Consider the following 20,239-nt stretch of genomic DNA (forward strand, 5'->3'; position numbering starts at 1 on the left):
AAAATACTCATTAACACCTTTCATTTGATACCCATATCGTACAAACGCATTCTAGAGACACCCCTGGTCCACCTTTATGGCGATATCTCGAAAAGGCGACCACCTATACAACAACCACCACTCCCTTTTAAAACCCTCATTAATACCTTTAATTTGATACCCATATCGTACAAACACATTCTAGAGTCACCACTGGTCCACCTTTATGGCGATATTTCGAAACGGCATCCACCTACAGAACTAAGGCCCACTCCCTTTTAAAATACTCATTAACACCTTTCGGTTGATACCCATATTGTACAAACAAATTCTAGGGTCACCCCTGGTCCACCTTTTTGGCGATATCTCGAAACGGCGTCCACCTATGGAACTAAGGATTACTCCCTTTTAAAATACTCATTAACACCTTTCATTTGATACCCATATCGTACAAACGCATTCTAGAGACACCCCTGGTCCACCTTTATGGCGATATCTCGAAAAGGTGACCTATAAAACAACCACCACTCCCTTTTAAAACCCTCATTAATACCTTTAATTTGATACCCATATCGTACAAACACATTCTAGAGTCACCCCTGGTTCACCTTTATGGCGATATTTCGAAACGGCGTCCACCTATAGAACTAAGGCCCACTCCCTTTTAGAATACTCATTAACACCTTTCGTTTGATGCCCATATTGTACAAACAAATTCTAGGGTCACCCCTGGTCCACCTTTATGGCGATATCTCGAAACGGCGTCCACCTATGGAACTAAGGATTACTCCCTTTTAAAATACTCATTAACACCTTTCTTTTGATACCCATATTGTACAAACAAATTCTAGGGTCACCCCTGGTCCACCTTTATGGCGATATCTCGAAACGGCGTCCACCTATGGAACTAAGGATTACTCCCTTTTAAAATACTCATTAACACCTTTCATTTGATACCCATATCGTACAAACGCATTCTAGAGTCAACCCTGATCCACCTTTATGGCTATATCCCTAAATGGCGTCCACCTATAGAACTATGGCCCACTCCCTCATAAAATACTCTTTAATGCCTTTCATTTGATACGCATGTCATACAAACACATTCCAGGGTTTCCCTCGGTTCATTTTCCTACATGGTCATTTTCCCTTATGTTGTCACCATAGCTCTCAACTGAGTATGTAATGTTCGGTTACACCCGAACTTAACCTTCCTTACTTGTTGATTTTGATGTTTATGACTGGGTAAAATATTGAGCCCCAAAAAAATTCTTTAAAATATTTGAAATAGTTTTCAAAGGAGCAAAAGGGTGAAATCTCCGCAAAGCGACACAAGGGCAACACTGTATATATGTACATATGTATTTCAAAAAATATCTCTTTGATTGCCCGCAAACGTTCATGCAAAACCACATCTGAGAGATAAATTCTAAAAATTCTTACTGAAAGCTAAAAATTTGCATGAAAATTCGCGGAATTTTCCCTAATTTTCTAAAAAGTCTTAAGCGTATATTTGGATTATAAAAAACAAACTTCAGAGTTTAAAATGGTGGCAAAAGATTGCAGTTTGATCGAAAAACAAATTGTCTGCACGTCAACAGATGCCTCGTTTGTCAGTTCAGTCAATTCAATTTACAACCGATTACCCTACACATCCCCATCATCTAATGTACAGCTGCAGTTGGCGGCTGTCAATAATTTTTTTTTACAGAATTTTGCTTGTTCAAATGCCTCTTATTTGACCAGGTATTGCTTCTGTCCGCTTATGTCACCTTACTTGGCGCGTCTTCACAATCACCTGCTGCAGTCCAATTCCTTTGATTTTCATTGCTACATTTTTGCTGTGGCGGTAGTTCATGCTGATTTTCTTAATGTTTTTTTCTCAATTGCACTGACATGTCTTTTTTGATTGTTTTCTTAGTTTTTGTTTGCTTTTTTGTTGTTGCTCTTTTGTTTTATCGGCACTTGCTGTTTAGTTTATTACATCTTTTGTTCTCTTATGCTCACTTTCATTTGAAATGAACTTTGAAGACAAAAGAATTACGTTATTTCATAAGCTTAAAGTATAAGGACAATATTTGAATTTAAGAAAATCAAAGGTCTTAAAAAATTTTCTAATAATTTGCATACAAGGGCATAGAATTATTTATTCCAGGGAGGAAGTGACAATGTGCCAAGCAAATATTGGCAAAAGTACTAAATAAAACAGTGAAAAAGTAAATATAGAGTTTTGAATTTTGAAAGTTGAGTTTTGACATTTGAATTTTGAAATACGTATTTTGGGTTTTGTTTTTGAATTTTTATTTTAAACTTTTGAATTTTGAATTTCCGGCTTTGCATTTTGAATTTTGAACTATGAATTTTAAGTTTTGGCTTTGAAATTAGAATATTTAATTTTTTATTTTGAATTCTGAATTATAAATGAATTTAGTGTTTTGAATTTTGCATTTTGCATATTGAATTAGGAGTTGCGAGTTTTAAATTTCAAAATTTGAATTTTGAATTTAGTGTTTTGTTTTCGAATTATATTTCAAATTTAGAGTACAAGCAATCCCTAGAAATAATCGGGAAAAAGGAGAAGCATAAATCCATATTGCGTCCATGGAAATAGAAGGGAACGAAAAGCCAGATAAGCTAGCTAAAAATGGCGCCTTTTTCGAAGCTTGCATCGTGAATGTGCCAATCGGAATAGGCGAAATTTAGAGAAGAAAACAGTTGCCCTTGATAGAACAATCAGGGAAGCCGTGGACTCAAGCCTGGGTTGTAAAATGTTAAAGGTTATGTGTAGGTCCTGCAACCTTAGGCAAATTAAAAGGGAGGACTGTAGCCTCGTGACAGGTATCCTGACTGGACACTGCTTTCTGGCGCTATATGCTTTCAAATTAGGTCTCACCAATGATAGTAGATATATGACATGCGGGTTGGAGGGGGAAACTATCGAGCACGTTTAGAATCCAGCTTTAAAGAGTGAAAATGCCATCAGATCTAAAGCAAGATTCTGGTATTAGCCAAGATAACGGAGTTATTTTATAATATAGGTCGCAGATTTTGATAAGGCTTTTGAGTTTGGTCACTAAACAAATTTCTAGTAACACTACGTACTCTTTCAGCCTATGTGAGGTACTCAAGGATCAGTCAGTTCAAGCAGAACGTTTACTGATATATGTGTATGTATGTGTGTTACTATATTTTCACGTATTTTTTAGCGCTTATTGAAAAATGTAAAGTCTTTTCTACCTGCGCATCAAATTGGCTGCCTCAAAGCCCAAATGACGCAACATAAGTCCAGCTGCTAAGCCTACCCAACTAACTGACATCTAAATCAGCTGACAGGATGTATTTGGTAAAGTAACAGCCAGTACAATATTAATATACAATATAAATATGCTACATCAGTTGTTGTTTTTATTTATTTACTTTTTGCCAGTGGTTTGCTTTTTGTGCAAAAGCCAGCATATTTCCGTAGCATTCATTTAAAATGGTAGCGATTTGCAAAAAGTTAGCACATTTCATGGCAGTTTAATGGTTGCCAGATAAATGCTTGTTGATAATAGTACAACAGCAGATAACTTTGGCTATGATTTGAAGGTTGTTTGTGTGCTTTAATATATTGATGAGATTGTCGATGGCAATGACAAAACAAAACCATCTCAATGGTGTGCATTTGTGTGTTCTATGATTCTATAACGATGTCATCTACTTTAAACAACAACAATGCGATGTAGTGCGGTATTTTGAAAATTTATTTGAAATACGCTTTCGTTTCATGTGCTGCATGAAATTAACGACCAGATCAACGCCTAATAATGTTCAACGCATAATTAAACAATAAAGCAATAAAGATGAGCGCCAATCAGCGAAAACCGACAAAATTTGTGGTATAAAAAGTTGAAAATTAGATTAAATTGAATTGAATTAAATTTTGTTTGGATTGGAAGTTTTTGAATTTGAAGTAAAAATTTGCCATTATTGATATCACATCATATGATGAATAGGTGACTTCATGCGTTATGATGTTGTTATGTCAAATAGTTGCTTCAAAAATGATATTACTGCATTTTTTTGAGTTATTGCTCGATACGATGATGTCATGCGGTCACATGATAGATATTTTATTCGATGTGGTATCGTAATTTTTCTGAAATTAGTGCGTTATAATTTACTATTAATTCGTGCGATATTTCGAATTTTCCATCATGTGACGAAATATTGGTATCACGTGATATATTTTTAGTTTTTTCATTAAATGCCGAAATATGTAAATCGCGTGTTATATTTTCGATCTCATATCACAGCTAGATGGAATTAATGGTTAGATTGGATATGAGAGGGACTAAAGCGATAAAGAGATTTCATAATGTGATATCAATCTAAAGGATGAAAGGTTGTGTTATTAGATATTTTGTTGAAAATAATATTGTAACGAATTTAGGGAAATTCCGCTTATTTGAAATTTTCTGCAATCGTTCGACGCGCTAAACCGTTGAATAAATCACTCCACTATTTAGTATTGCAAACTGATCTTTATTTAGATTACCTTAAGAATAGTACTTCACAATTATACTTCACAACCAATAGCGTGTTTAAATCAAAACTGATTACTGACTACTCAGCTTGCTCTGCTTTTATACTCTCTGTTGCCTTGTCCGCATATTTCTCCAAATGTCTAGACGTTTCTCCTTCTAGAATCTTCTACTTGGTTACCAGCTATATGCATGTGTATTTGTAGTTTATAACCTCTCGCATAGGCATATGCATGTGTATATATGAGTACTACTTCGGCTGATGATTTCATCTGTGTGTAAGTTATCTCTTCGTTGCCTTGTATGTATGTGGGTAAATGATGATTAATGTGTTTATGTAGCTTGATTTGATGTTTATGTTGTTGTCCATTTATTTAGAAATGTGAAAATTAGCCACAATATGTTACTTAATAATTTGTGAAAAATAAAAGATCGGAAGGCGACAGCTGTTTCGATTTGGCATTATTTGGGCATATTTCAAGTCAACAAGTGATATATATCCGATTCGAAGTGATAATGGAGTTTTACTGAAACTATCACTATTTTCTATGAGTTTGTGCGATATTTCGAGTTTTGTCTTATGTGACGAAATATTGGCATCACTTGATATATTTTTAGACCTTTCTTCAAATGACGAAATATGGAAATCACTATATAAAGTTCGATGTGATATTACAGCTAGTTCAAATTTGTGGTGAGCTTTGATATCAGAAGGATTAAAGCGATAAAGCGAATTCATCACACGATGAGCCTTGTCATCAAGTTCTATCATTTAATAAGATATTTTCTTGAAACTAACACGTTACAGTTCGCTGTAGAAGAAATTAATATAGCATGTTCTGGTAAAAGAACGATAAGCACAATAGGTCGCTTTTTTTAGCCAGGTGATGAAAAAGTGACATCATCTGGTATAATTGTCTTGATGCGATATGAAATTTTGATGACATGGTGACATAAATATGTGAATAGTACCACAATATTTGGAGTATTTCTTTTCACATTACTTTGCCACAAAACTTTTAGAAAGATCGTCCTGCCTATTAGCAGTTGGTGAACAAAAAAGTAGGGTGAAGGCCTTGTGATAAATCTTCTTCTACACCAAAACAAAAGAAATTAGCCTAAATTCAATCAGTTGGTGTTTAGGCAAGTTGCGAAAAATTGGCAAAGATTTCGAGAGTTTCGAAAGAATTCTAAAATCAGGTTTTGGAAGTTTGTTTGATAAGCCCAAATAAACTACCTTTGTGAAAAGGATGTTTGGCAACTCAACCTATTCTGAAATCGTTATTGTTAAGGAAGCGAACTCTACATAAGTACTTATATTGTCCGAATATTTTTCAGGCCTTTTTTTCGCTCTTGTGATGTCAGATTTAATTGAGTAGCAAGTGCGAATGAAGCTATACTATATTAACTATGTCCCTCATGGAGTTTTGCCATAACAATAAAAAATGTTCACGTTTTTAAAAAGAACAATGAACGATGAAAAGAACGTAAGTCGTTGAATGTGACGTGAGTGAGGCCTCCTACTCTCTGCCACTTAAGACTGCTCAAATTATGTGCCAGCCACTTTATCAAGTTCCCTGCTGGTGCATATTTTCCACATTTTCTCTCGAATTTCCACTTTACTCTCAAAGTTTTAAGCTTGCCCGTGTTGACAATATATACAGCTAAAAACATTGTTGTTTTTATTATTGTAATGGCATAAAGCATTGTCTTCCCTTGCCATTTCTCAGAGACATACAGAGAAACTCGCATGCATACAAACTCAGTTCATATGCATATTCGTTTTGCATGTTTGAGTAACTGAATGTATATATGTATGTATGTTTGCATGTATGTATATATGTACGTGAACGTGTTTATTAGTAGAGTAATTGCAGTTTGCACTTAAATTACACCCACTTCTCGGACAGTTTGTTCCTGTTTTTCAGTTAGTTGTTTGTGTGGCGGACGGATAACTTAAATGCCATAAGTCGAACAAAAACCGACCAATTCTAATAAAGTTTTGTAATAACATTCGCTCTGCTGTTTTGACAGAGAAAATAGAAACATGCTTTTCCATTTTTGATGTACTATCCTCTGCTTCAATAAGCATTCTTACTTGTGTTTATACTTCGTTGAAAAAAAAAAATATAATGCTCATACGCATTGGTATCCCACTGCAATAGGTTAAGCCAGCAGAGGGTCGAACTCAAACGCAAAATTGAGGAAAACATAACCCTAAGCGTTGAATTTATGCACTGGCGTATGAGAAAACGTTTTTTCCTTGCTCTGGTTTTAAGATAAGAGCACAAGTTGTTACCATCAATAATATTTCAAAACACTTCGATAAAGCCAGACACATACTATTAGAATACTATTAGAATGAGTTAGGAGTAATGAAAGTAATGACCAGAAAGACTACCTGGCCAAACAAAGTGCTATAACACCATTCTATGATCCATAGCCCTTCTGTGGACTCACAAGCACACACACCACGGAAACTAAGGTAATGGAAAACAAAGCAATTCAAACGTTACTGAACTTGTCATAAATATGGCTATCAATTGCTGTGGATTGATATAGAGTGCGTGCATGCAAACATTTGCAGAAGTACACACACACATTCACGTTACGCAAAACCGACAATACCACTGCTACATACAATCTTGAATATTTATGTGTCCACATGTATATGGCATAAGAGCTGATGGCCATTTCTGATCATGAAAACATGCAAATTTTTCAAAATATCATCATCGTTGCTTCCCATCTGCGTGACGACATGATACTGTAGGAAGAAATTTAGGAAGGTATGGTGGTGCGACCTTAAGCTTACATAAGTAAGAGTGCTATTGTTGGGTGTTTCCAACTTGAGATAGGCAGTCGGTGAGAACCTCGCATAAACTGATTGAGTCAATCATGTTAACAGAAGTGTTTCTAAAAACCAATATAAAATATCTACGTACTTTTGGCAAATACTAGAAGCTTTCCAAGGCCCTTTCCACTTGCCGTTTTTAGATCTTCTAGCTGTATTACACCTACTAGCTGGAGCTTCGCATGAAAAGCATAGGGCACAAGTAGAAGACGTGGTCGATCATTTCCTTCTCCAATCCAATAATTGAGTATCAAGTGATGCCCAGAAGGCACTGTCCAGTGGTGAACCTATACTCTGGTCTATCTAATAATAAGAGTAGCTTTGTTACTTCAACCTCCGCGCTTAGGTGTACGCCTCTCCCGCTTGGTTGGTCATGTGTAACGCTCACCTTTTCTTAATCTCGCATAATCTTAGTAGGTCATCTATAGAGCAAGCTTCAGAAAGTAACGTTTTTTCTATCTGATCCATGTTTTTATTCCCTGTTACCCTGGGACCCAATATAGATATATGTATGCTTCTTGCTATTCTGATCCCTCTATAGACCCCTCATTGCATGCACAAAGGTTTTTTTTTTTTTAATTATTTTAAAACATTTATAATTTTCAACTTGTCATGCATTGTTATAAATTTCTAATTTATCAATTTTTTTAGTTTATTTAAGTATATATAGTGGAAAGCAGAGTTATGCTTTTTGTTCTAAATGAGTTAGGGGTGGGAAAGCAGTTATCGTTGTCTGGCATATTTCCATTTAAATTATGCATTGATTTAGATATATTTCCAATGAAAATATTTTCTTGCCATGTTTTTGATTTTATTTTCATATTCGATAAACCTGACTTAATTTTGGTTTAACTTTCATTGCTTGAGGTCGTAAAGTGATTAGGTTAGATCAGGAAAGGTTGCTTTGGCTGTCCCGTAGCGACTTAATATAGACTGAATTAGTCAATTGTTTTACCAGAAGATTGTTCAATGGCCAAACTCAAAACCGCGAACCAACGCCAGGGTCTATGTTATATAATGTCATCTTGGCAAATACTAGAAACCTTCTAAAATCTATACCACTTACTCTTTCTACATCTACTATCACTAATTATGTGCATTCTGACTGGTCGACAGTTATCTCAATTCATTGGTAAAAGTCAACTTAAACGGTAAGACCTACACATGATCTTCAATTGATTTATATAATTTGTAATACTTTTCTGTTTGTATTTAATCAATTAAAAGTTAATTTAGTCCATTCTCGAAACACAAATTTTCGAGTAATATTAATTGCATTTCCTTGTACTTCATAAAAATGTGAATATTTGCTATGACAACACACAAGAACCTTATATAAAAAATAAATAATTAAAAATATTAAATAAAGGAAGACAAATGTTATCATCTTCATCGGTATTTGGTACCTAACCGCCTACACGATTTTGGCCGTTTCGTAACAAGTCACGCCAGCTAGCCCTGTTTCGCGATAACTGATGCTCATTGGGTGTACCAAGGGAGGTCAAGTCTTCTCCCACCTGCCTTTCTCAACTCAGTGACTGAATTTAAGCTCATTACTGCTCCTTGCAGCTCAAATCTTACCTCTAACTCCGCCATCGAAATTACAAAATTATCAAAACTGCAATCAAATTGACCTCTTTTGTCTCTGTGGAATTTCCTTATTATATAAAATCTAAGTTCATACAATCACAATCTTCTCAGCCAAAATGCAGTCAGCAGCTTGACTAGCCAAAAAAAAAAAAATGACATTAACAACAACAATTCCAGTAAACCAACATCTAATGTATAAACATAATACAAATTATAACTTGCATACAAATTTTCTAAGCTTGATATTTGCAATTTGCCAAAGCAATCAAATGGCAATCAGATCACACCGAGTTAATGTGCGCGTTCGAGAGGGAAATCTACAAATAAAGAATTCAAATTAAATGCAGTAAAATTAACAAGTAGATAAAAATCTGCCTGCGTGTTCGATAAAATTACAAAACCGCAAAATTTGTATGCAGAAGTCATGCTGATTAAACGTGACAACCAGGGGCAGCTGTAAGTAATTGCAACTTCCAAGTATATGAAGATATATCGACAAAAATGTATATTATAAAAAAATTGGTTATAATTTGACAAATAAACAAATAATTATTACGAGATGAAAGAAAGGTTTTCAAAAAACGTTTGATCCTCAGTTATTTATGAAATATTTGCTTTTTATTTGATGAATATAAAAAGAAAAAACACTACTTTGCTTGGTTTTCCTGAGAAGGCGTTTCGATACCTTTTCACACCTTCTTCAGGGAGCACATTTTTATTTTTTAAAAATATATACCTCTACGATAATCACCTAAAACGGGCTATTCTGACATACGTCGGTTTGAAGCGAGTCAGTCGCATGGCATACACAAGCTTTTAAGTTGAAGCTAAGGTTAAGCTGGCTAGTCGGTGAGGACCCCACAAATATTGAGTGAGTCTATAGTATAAGCAAAAGTTTGATAAACGACCAAACTGAAAACCCCTTGCAAAAACTAGGAACTATGTTGCAAAATGGTTCCGTCTTCTTGGCAAATACTAGAAGCTTTCTAGGGCCTATGCTGCAAGCTGCTCCTAGATCTGATAGTAGTGTCGCTATTAATAGCTGGAGTCTTAGCCTGGCGAGCGCAGGGCACGATCACAAAACATCGATCGTTTTCTCCTCCAACAACACTACACCTACTACATCTACAATTCTCATACAAATTTTGAAACACACAACAATATTTTATATTGAACCGTCATCATCATCATTATTAGCAAAAACAATAGAGAAAGCTACACTGACAGTACAAAAGTATACAAAAACGATTACACAATAACACAGTGACACGCGCAATGGCAAAAGCAGCGAAATAAGTGTAAAACAATTGAATTTGTTATTTGACTAAAACAATGTGTATTTAGCAGCAAAAAAAAGGAAAATTTCCTGCAACCGTTGTCAGCTGTAAATGTCATTACAACCATAAAAAACATATAAATGTATTAGTGTACATATTTATTGATATTTTTGTATCTACTCACATACAACGCTACATTCTAATGCTTGAAATCATATAGGAAACATGTCATATGATTTGTTTTTTTGTTTGCTAATATTTGTACTTTTGATTTGTCTGCTGATTATTGTTATTATTGTTAAAATTAGCAGCAATGAAATGCGTAATGTTTTGTTTTAACTAAGCAATTGTTGTTGCCTTAATGGTTTAATTTTTATATGTTATTTGCCAAATATAATTACAGTATCCAATGAAATGACAAGCATCAAATTCGCATTTTGTAGTAAAAAACATTGTTTGTGTTATTGATTGCATTAATTGTCAAAATCATATTAGGGTGGGGTAAGGGCGTATGTGTAATGATAAATGAATATATCGGAACAGCCCTACACGCAATCACGTAATAACCTATTATCACTAAACCTTTTCCAGCTTAAGTTCAGAAAATTGCAATTCAAGTTCAGAATTTCCAATTTAAATTCAGAAATTTAAAACTAAAGTTCAAAAACTTACAACTCTAGTTCAGAGTTTCCAATTCAAGTTCAGAAAATTACAATTAAAATTTAGAAATTCCAATTCAAATTCAGAAAGTTACAATTCACGTTCAGAAATTCCAATTCAAGTTCAGAAAACTAAATTTCAAGTTCAGAAAATTACATCTCAAGTTCAGAAAATGACTATTCAAATTCAGAAAGTTTGTCAGAAATATTTTCTTTCATGGAATAGAAAAAAAAAGTATATAAAATGGAAAATGTTAGCGCTAATAATTTGATACAAGGATATGAAGGCCAACTGTTAAGGAAGCATTAAACTTCTTAACTCATTTAAATCAATTTTGCTCACATGAAGGAGATATCGAAAAAAAAAACCGTTTCCTCTCTTCTTTCTCCTCCTCTCATAGGAGGTCAGTTACAAGGACATCCAGCTATATTCTCTCGCAAGCATTGATCTGCATTGACTATGACAGCAGTGATGACGTAATCAACGGAGCGTCCACAATCCCGAAAGCAACGTATAAGTGCTATGTGCACAGATCAAGTCTTCATCCACCTGCCTCGCAAGGGATGTACACGCCTTGGAGAAAGCTTGGGGAACAGTATATCCAAGCCACCATTGTCAACGGAACATAAACACTTCCGCAAATAACATATAAGTATTACATTAAGTAGTATTAATTGGAATAACATTTGAAAAATAACACCCTACTTATAATTTTCTAAATTTAAGTTGTAATGTTCTGAACTTGAATTGTAATTTTCTGAACTTGAAATACAAATTCTTGAATTAAAATATCTTAACTTGAATTGGAAACCCTGAACTTGAATTGTAAATTTCTGAATTTAAATTGGAAATTCTGAACTTGAATTTTCATTTTCTGAATTTGAGTTGCAATTTTAAGTACTTGTTTTCGTAAAAGAAATATAGAACTAAAGTAAATATTATTAAAGTAAATTATATTAGTGCTATTTCCACTTGGCACAATCAATTACACCATAGGAATATACTCATATTAACCTGGGTCGATTTGTATGGACGAAAGTTAACCGATATCTATTTTTCGATAGGAGTTGGGCTCAGGAAAAAAAGTTCCACTAATAACAAGTAAGGAAGGCTAAGTTCGGGTGTAACCGAACATTACATACTCAGTTGAGAGCTATGGAGACAAAATAAGGAAAATCACCATGTAGGAAAATGAACCTAGGGTAACCCTGGAATGTGGTTGTATGACATGTGTATCAAATGGAAGGTATTAAAGAGTATTTTAAGAGAGAGTAGGCCATAGTTCTATGGATGAACGCCATTTAGGGATATCGCCATAAAAGTGGACCAGGGCTGACTCTAGAATTTGTTTGTACGATATGGGTATCAAATGAAAGGTGTTACTGAGCATTTAAGAGGGAGTGGGCCTTAGGTCTATCGGTGGACGCCTTTTCGAGATATCGCCATTAAGGTGGACCAGGGGTGACTCTAGAATGTGTTTGTACGATATGGGTATCAAATGAAAGGTGGTAATGAGTATTTAAAAGGGAATGGGCTTTAGTTCTATAGGTGAACGCCTTTTCGAGAAAACGCCATAACGGTGGACCAGGGGTGACTCTAGAATATGTTTGTACGATATGGGTATCAAATGAAAGCTGTTAATGAGTATTTTGAAATGGAGTGATCCTTAGTTCCATAGGTGAACGCCGTTTCGAGATATCGCCATAAAGGTGGACCAGGGGTGTCTCTAGAATGTGTTTGTACGATATGGGTATCAACAGAAAAGTGTTACTGAGCATTTTAAGAGGGAGTGGGCATTAGGTCTATAGGTGGACGCCTTTTCGAGATATCGCCATTAGGGTGGGCCAGGGGTGACTCTAGAATGTTTGTACGATATGGGTATCAACAGAAAAGTGTTACTGAGCATTTTAAGAGGGAGTGGGCATTAGGTCTATAGGTGGACGCCTTTTCGAAATGTCGCCATTAGTGTGGGCCAGGGGTGACTCTAGAATGTGTTTGTATGATATGGGTAGCAAATGAAAGATGGTAATGAGTATTTTAAAAGGGATTAATCCTTAGTTCTATAGGTGGACGCCTTTTCGAGATATCGCCATAAAGGTGGACCAAGGGTGACTCTAGAATGTTTGTACGATATGGATATCAAACGAAAGATGTTACTGAGCATTTTAAGAGGGAGTGGGAATGAGGTCTATAGGTGAACGCCTTTTCGAGATATCGTCATTAGGGTGGGCCAGGGGTGACCCTAGAATGTGTTTGTACGATATGGGTATCAAACGAAAGGTGTTACTGAGCATTTAAGAGGGAGTGGGCATTAGGTCTATATGTGGACGCCTTTTCGAAATATCGCCATTAGGGTGGGCCAGGGGTGACTCAAGAATGTTTGTAGGATATGGGTATCAAACGAAAGGTGTTACTGGGCATTTTAAGAGATTAGGTCTATAGGTGGACGCCTTTTCGAGATATCGCCATTAGTGTGGGCAAAAGGTGACTATAGAATGTGTTTGTACGATATGGATATCAAATTAAAGGTATTAATGAGGGTTTAAAAGCGAGTGGCCCTTAGATGTATATGTGAAGGCGTTCTCGCGATATCGACCAAAATGTGGACCAGGTGATCCAGAAAATCATCTGTAGGGTACTGCTCATTTATTTATATATGCAATACCACTAACAGTATTCCTGCCAAGATTCCAAGGGCTGTTGATTTCGCCTTGTAGAACTTTTTCATTTTCTTCTACTTAATATGGTAGGTGTCACACCCATTTTACAAAGTTTTTTCCAAAGTTATATTTTGCGTCAATAAACCAATCCAGTTACCATGTTTCATCCCTTTTTTCGTATTTGGTATAGAATTATGGCATTTTTTTCATTTTTCGTAATTTTCGATATCGATAAAGTGGGCGTGGTTATGGTCGGATTTTGGCCATTTTTTATACCAAGATAAAGTGAGTTCAGGTAAGTACGTGGACTAATTTTAGTAAAGATATATCGGTTTTTGATCAAGTTATTGTGTTAACGGCCGAGCGGAAGGACATACGGTGGACTGTGTATAAAAACTGGGCGTGGCTTCCACCGATTTCGCCCGTTTTCACAGAGTTACCGTCATAGAATCTATGCCTCTACCAAATTTGAGAAGGATTGGTAAATTTTTGTTCGTCTTATGGCATTAAAAGTGTTCTAGACAAACTAAATGAAAATGGGCGGAGCCACGCCCATTTTGAAATTTTCTTTTATTTTTGTATTTTGTTGCATCATATCATTACTGGAGTTGAATTTTGACTTAATTTTTTTATATACAGTAAAGATATTAAATTTTTTGTTAAAATTTAAATTAAAAAAATTTTTTTTTTTAAAAAGTGGGCGTGTTCTTCATCCAATTTTGCAAATTTTTATTTAGCACATATATAGTAATAGTAGTAACGTTCCTGCCAAACTTCATCATGATATCTTCAACGACTCCCAAATTACAGCTTGCAAAACTTTTAAATTACCTTCTTGTAAAAGTGGGCGGTGCCACGCCCGTTGTCCAAAATCTTAATAATTTTCTATTCTGTGTCATAACATCAACCCATCTACCAAGTTTCATCGCTTTAGCCGCCTTTGGCAATGAATTATCGCATTTTTTTGGTTTTCCGAAATTTTCGATATCGAAATAGTGGGCGTGGTTATAGTCCGATATCGTTCATTTTAAATAGCGATCTGAGATGAGTGCCCAGGAATCAACGTACCAAATTTCATCAAGATACCTCAAAATTTACTCAAGTTATCGTTTTTACGGACAGACGGACGGACGGACGGACATGGCTCAATCAAATTTTTTTTCGATACTGATGATTTTGATATATGGAAGTCTATATCTATCTCGATTCCTTTATACCTGTACAACCAACCGTTATCCAATCAAAGTTAATATACTCTGTGAGCTCTGCTCAACTGGGTATAAAAATAATCTTCAAGCCTGCGAAAAAAAAAATGGCGAAAGGGTAAATTTTTCGACCAGAACACTCCCAAAACCCAAAAAAATATTTTTATTTTTTTTTTTTTTCAAAAAACTGTTGCACAAACATTGGCGATAATAGTTTAATTTTTTTTGGGGTTTGGGGAGTATTTTGGTCGAAAAATTTACCCTTTCGCCACTTTTTTTTGCAGGGTCGAAAATTATCTTTTTGGGTATGCATAGTGGAACTTTTTTTTCCTGAACCCAAATCCTATCGAAAAATCGATGGCGCGATATCGGTTAATAAATCAACCCAGTCTAACTCATATACTCGTATGTATGTGTGTACCAACTTCCTATATACATATGTACATTATGAATGTGCAAATATATATGTGGTTTTGTTTACTTGCTATAAATTTCATTTACATAGATGCAATAGAATGTTGAAAGTGTAATTCTAATTGATTACTTAAACCTCTACATTGTAAGTAGATGAGTGTGAATATATGTGTGTACGTCTGTGCAGGATTTTTAAAGCATGGCTATATGCTAGTAATGGTAGAGCTATGCAAACAAGTCAATGAACTATGCTTTAAGTTGTGCATATTTAACTTTGATTTGTTTGTATTATTTCATAATTTTTTATTTATTTATTTATTTTATAATTTTCAAATGGCTGAATACTAATGAAAACTCTTGAATAGCTTTATTTTCAATTTAATTAAGATAAGTAGAAATAAAAAACAAACATCTTCAAAGTAAGCAAATTATTGATCCTTACTTTGTTGTTATAAGTTACCTTGAAGGATATAGCTGTTCAAAAAGCCATATATGAATACGCACGTTTAAAATTTTGCGCCCCTTTAGTGTCCAAAATATAAGGAATAAACAATTATTTATTTATCGATTGGTATTCTCAAGGAGCAAAGCAGCTCATTAAAAAACTTTCAAAAAAATGTATTATAGCACTAAGATATCAATATAAAATTGACACCACTGCAAGCTTCAAACACGTTTTTAACTATTAACTTAATATAAATAACAATAAGGGCAGTCCCCGCTTCATTCATACAACAAGAGTTTGATGTTGTTGTGTTGTGAAGATCAGCAGGTCTCATTAAAATTAACTGGATTATCACTAAAATTTGGTCTCGAGCGCAAACAAATGTAGATAATTGTTTTGTAGCGCGCAGTTAACCAGACGCCAATATGGTAGCTGTGATACGTATTCGTTTTTTTGATTCTTATTGCTTCTTATTAGTTTCTTATCGGTTTTTTATTGGCGGCTTACAGATGTGTCATCGATTTTATATTGAACTTTTATCGTTATCTGTTTAGTCATCGAGAACAAATCGGTAACACGCCGAAAATTATTTGCTTATATTCCGATTATAAAAGGATAACTTTTCGATAGAAAATCGACATCTTTGCCATAAAAAATCCATAACCTTTCGATAACGAACAAAAGTAGCATGTCAATAAACAAATAATCAATAAATTTTCAATCGAAAATCGATATTTATTCGGAGCTTTTGTAGAAAACAAATCATAGCTTCTAAAAAAGAAAAAAACTATTTCGAAAACATGTTAATATCTTTCCGATAAGAAATTGAAAGAACGCTGATAACAAATTGATAAAACCAAAAAGTTTACGAAATAATTGATCAGTTTTTGTTGTTAGTTAATTACAAAACAAGTAATAAATAATAAAACAAAATAAAATAAAATAAAAAATAAAATAAAAGATATAATGAAATAAAACAGAATAAAATAAAAAAACTAAAAAATTAAACAAAAAACTGAAATAAAATTAAATAAAATGAAAAGAAATATCCCAAAACTAATTAAAATAAAATAATATAAAATAAAACAGAATAAAACAAAATACAAAAAAATTTAATAAACAAATTAAATAAAATTATACAAAATAACTAAAGTAAAATACAATAAAATCTAATAAAATAAATTAAATTAAGTTGATATAAAATGAAATAAAATCAAAGTAAATAAAATAAAACAGAACAAAATGAAATAAAATAACATAAAGTAAAATAAAATAAAATGAAATAAACAAAACAGAACAAAATTAATTAAAAAAAAATATTAAAAAATAAAATAAAAGAAATTAATTAAACTGAAAAGAAAATAAAATAAAATAATATTAGATAAAATAAAATACAACTGAATACAAACAAATAAAATTAAATGGAATAAAATATAACAAAATAAGGTAAAATAATAAAAAAATAATAAAATAAAATAAAATAAAATAAAATAAAATAAAATAAAAAATGATATAATAAATAATTTAAAATATAATATAGTGAAATAAAAGAGAATAAAATAATAAAACTAAAAAATTAAACAAAAAATTTAAATAAAACTAAACAAAATATAATAAAGAAGAAAAAATAAATCTAAATAAAATAAAATAATATAAAATAAAATCAAACAGAATAAAATGAAATAAAATATAACAAAATAAATTAAATTAAAATGAAAGGAAATAACCCAAAGCAGAACAAAATTAAATTAAATAAAATAACATAAAATAAAATAAAAACTAAAATAAAATAAAACAGAATAAAATAGAACACAAAAAAAAAAAAAAAACAAGTAAGGACGGGACTGTCTTCGACTGTGCCGAAGACTTCATACCTTTCATGAATGGGGCTGAACAATAATCTTATCCCATTCGTAATCTCCAAATAATGCGCTGTGTAAGATAAGAAATATATAGTGAACAGATGTACATACCTAAACGATTTTAAGATAAATATAAAAAAATGGCAAAAAACCCCTTATCTGAACGATCGGTTGTATGGGATATATACTATATATAGCTCCAATCGAAACGATTTTTACAGGATATCTTTTATGATATATTAGAATATATATCACCAAGTGTCACGTTTTTATATTGGAAACTAAAGGAGAAATGGTCAAAAATCTTTCTATCTGAACGATCGGTTGTATGGGATAGGTATATACTATATACATATAGCTCCGAGCGAAGTGATTTTTTCAGGAAATCTTCTATGATATATTAGAATAAATATCACCAAGTTTAACGTTTTTATATTGGAAACTAAGGGAGAAATGGCTAAAAATCTTTCTATCTGAACGATCGGTTGTATGGGATATATATTTTTTATATATAGCGCCCTGCTCAATTCGGTATACTTAATGGTGAGTCTATCTTCTATATTTCTCAACGTTACAAACATCGGACCAAAGTTAATATACCATTTCATGTTCATGAAAGCTATAATAATATACAAAAAACAGAATAAAATAAATTACAAACAAATTAATTATAAAAGTGAAATAAAATTAAGCAAAATAAAATTAAACAGAATAAAATTAATTAAAATGAAAGAAAATAAAATCAAAATAAATAAAAAATTAAATAAAATTGAACAAAATAAACTAAAGTAAAATAAAATAAAATCTAGTAAAATAAAATAAAGTACGTTAAATTGAAATAAAATAAAATAAAATAAAACATATACAAATTAAATTAAATAAAACAGAACAAAATGAAATAAAATAAAATAAAACAAATACGGGACAAAATTTATTTAAAATATATTAAAAAATAAAATAAAATAAATAAATTAAAATGAAAAGAAAATAATATAATATAAAATATAATAAAATAAAATAAAATAAAATAAATAATTAATATAAAGCAAAATAAAATAAAATTAAATTAAACAAAGTGATGAATACAATTAAATTAAATTAAACAAAATAAAATAAAACAGAATAAAATAAGATAAAATAAAATAAAAAGAATAAAATAAAATTAAATACAAAAAAATAAAAAATAAAATATAACAAAATAAGGTAAAATAATGAAAAAATAATAAAATAAAATAAAATAAAATAAAATGAAATAAAATAAATAAGGGTCAAATATAATAAAAGCAAAAGAACTCTAGTCTATACAAATTAACAGGGCACGCAAAGTCATTGTCTTAGCTAATGTAACGTCTCTGCGAAACGTTTGGTTTTTTCATTTATCGATTACTCAATGGTATATTTATGAAGAGATTGAACAGTTATATTATCAATTCACTTTAATTCTTGCCTTAAAATAGAATTTGAACACTTCATAGCTAAAAGTATTTTAAACTCATGGTTTGCATTCAACACGTCTACGAAGAAAAAAAATTACTTTACTTTGAATAATAGTTTTTATAATATAATTTCCCTGACGACGATTACCGAAGGTAATCGAAATATATCGGTTAAACAAGAACTTTTTGTGTTTTTATTACAACTGACCTCGACCCAGCTTGACTCAAAGATAAAACAATTTTTTTTTTATGTTTATTATGTTAAAACTTTATGCTAAAGTTTCGGCTTTTATTAACCAAGCAATAGGAAATAAAAATATACATATACATATATTTCCATATGCCGATCCAAACTACTGTACTTTTCTAAAACTTTGAAAAAAAGATTTCATAACTCAATGCTCATAATACTAGTTTCATAAGATATAACATATTTGTAAGCAAATTTTAGTAAAAACTTTTCTGCATACACTTTGCAGCTGCACTGTGGTGCATTTTGGTGCTTATTTTGGCACACATTGAAACAATACCTTCGTCGGTATAAGTTATTTGGAAATATAATTTTTAACTTTATTTATTTATTTATTTCGAAGGTGGAAAACGGGATAAAAAGGGATACAAGCTGCACCACTCAACCGTTCTTGAACAATATAATCATGGGCTTAAGGAGCTGTGCACAGTCGGTTTCAGTAACTTCAAACTAAAACAAGTAAGAAAGGCTAAGTTCAGGTGTAACCGAACATTACATACTCAGCTGAGAGCTTTGGAGACAAAATAAGGAAAATCACCATTTAGCAAAATGAACCTAGGGTAATCCTGGAATGTGTTTGTATTACATGTGTAACAAATGGAAGGTATTTAAGATTATTTTAAAAGGGAGTAGGCCTTAGTTCTATAGGTGGACGCCTTTTCGAGATATCGCAATAAGGGTCGACCAGGGATGACTCTAGAATGTGTTTGTACGATATGAGTATCAAATTAAAAGTATTAATGAGGGTTTTAAGAGGGTGTAGCCCTTAGTTGTATATGTGAAGGCGTTTTCGAGATATCGAACAAAATGTGTACCAGGGTGACCCAGAACTTCTTCTGTCGGGTACCGCTAATTTATTTATATATGTCATACCACGAACAGTATTCCTGCCAAGATTCCAAGGGCTTTTGATTTCGCCCTGCAGAACTTTTTCATTTTCTTCTACTAAATATGGTAGGTGTCAAACCCATTTTACAAAGTTTTTTCTAAAGTTATATTTTGCGTCAATAAACCAATCCAATTGCCATGTTTCAATGCTTTTTTCATATTTGGTATAGAATTATGGAATTTTTTCATTTTTCGT

General features: G+C 32.5%; 1 long non-coding RNA gene across 1 annotated transcript in view; it reads right to left on the minus strand.

Annotated features, from left to right (window-relative positions):
- Positions 1–20,239, minus strand: part of LOC137249524 (uncharacterized) — a 519,870-nt gene that overhangs the window by 451,170 nt on the left and 48,461 nt on the right. The window lies entirely within an intron of this gene.

Source organism: Eurosta solidaginis, chromosome 4 (assembly GCF_040869045.1).
Source record: "Eurosta solidaginis isolate ZX-2024a chromosome 4, ASM4086904v1, whole genome shotgun sequence".
Taxonomy (NCBI): Eukaryota; Metazoa; Arthropoda; class Insecta; order Diptera; family Tephritidae; genus Eurosta; species Eurosta solidaginis.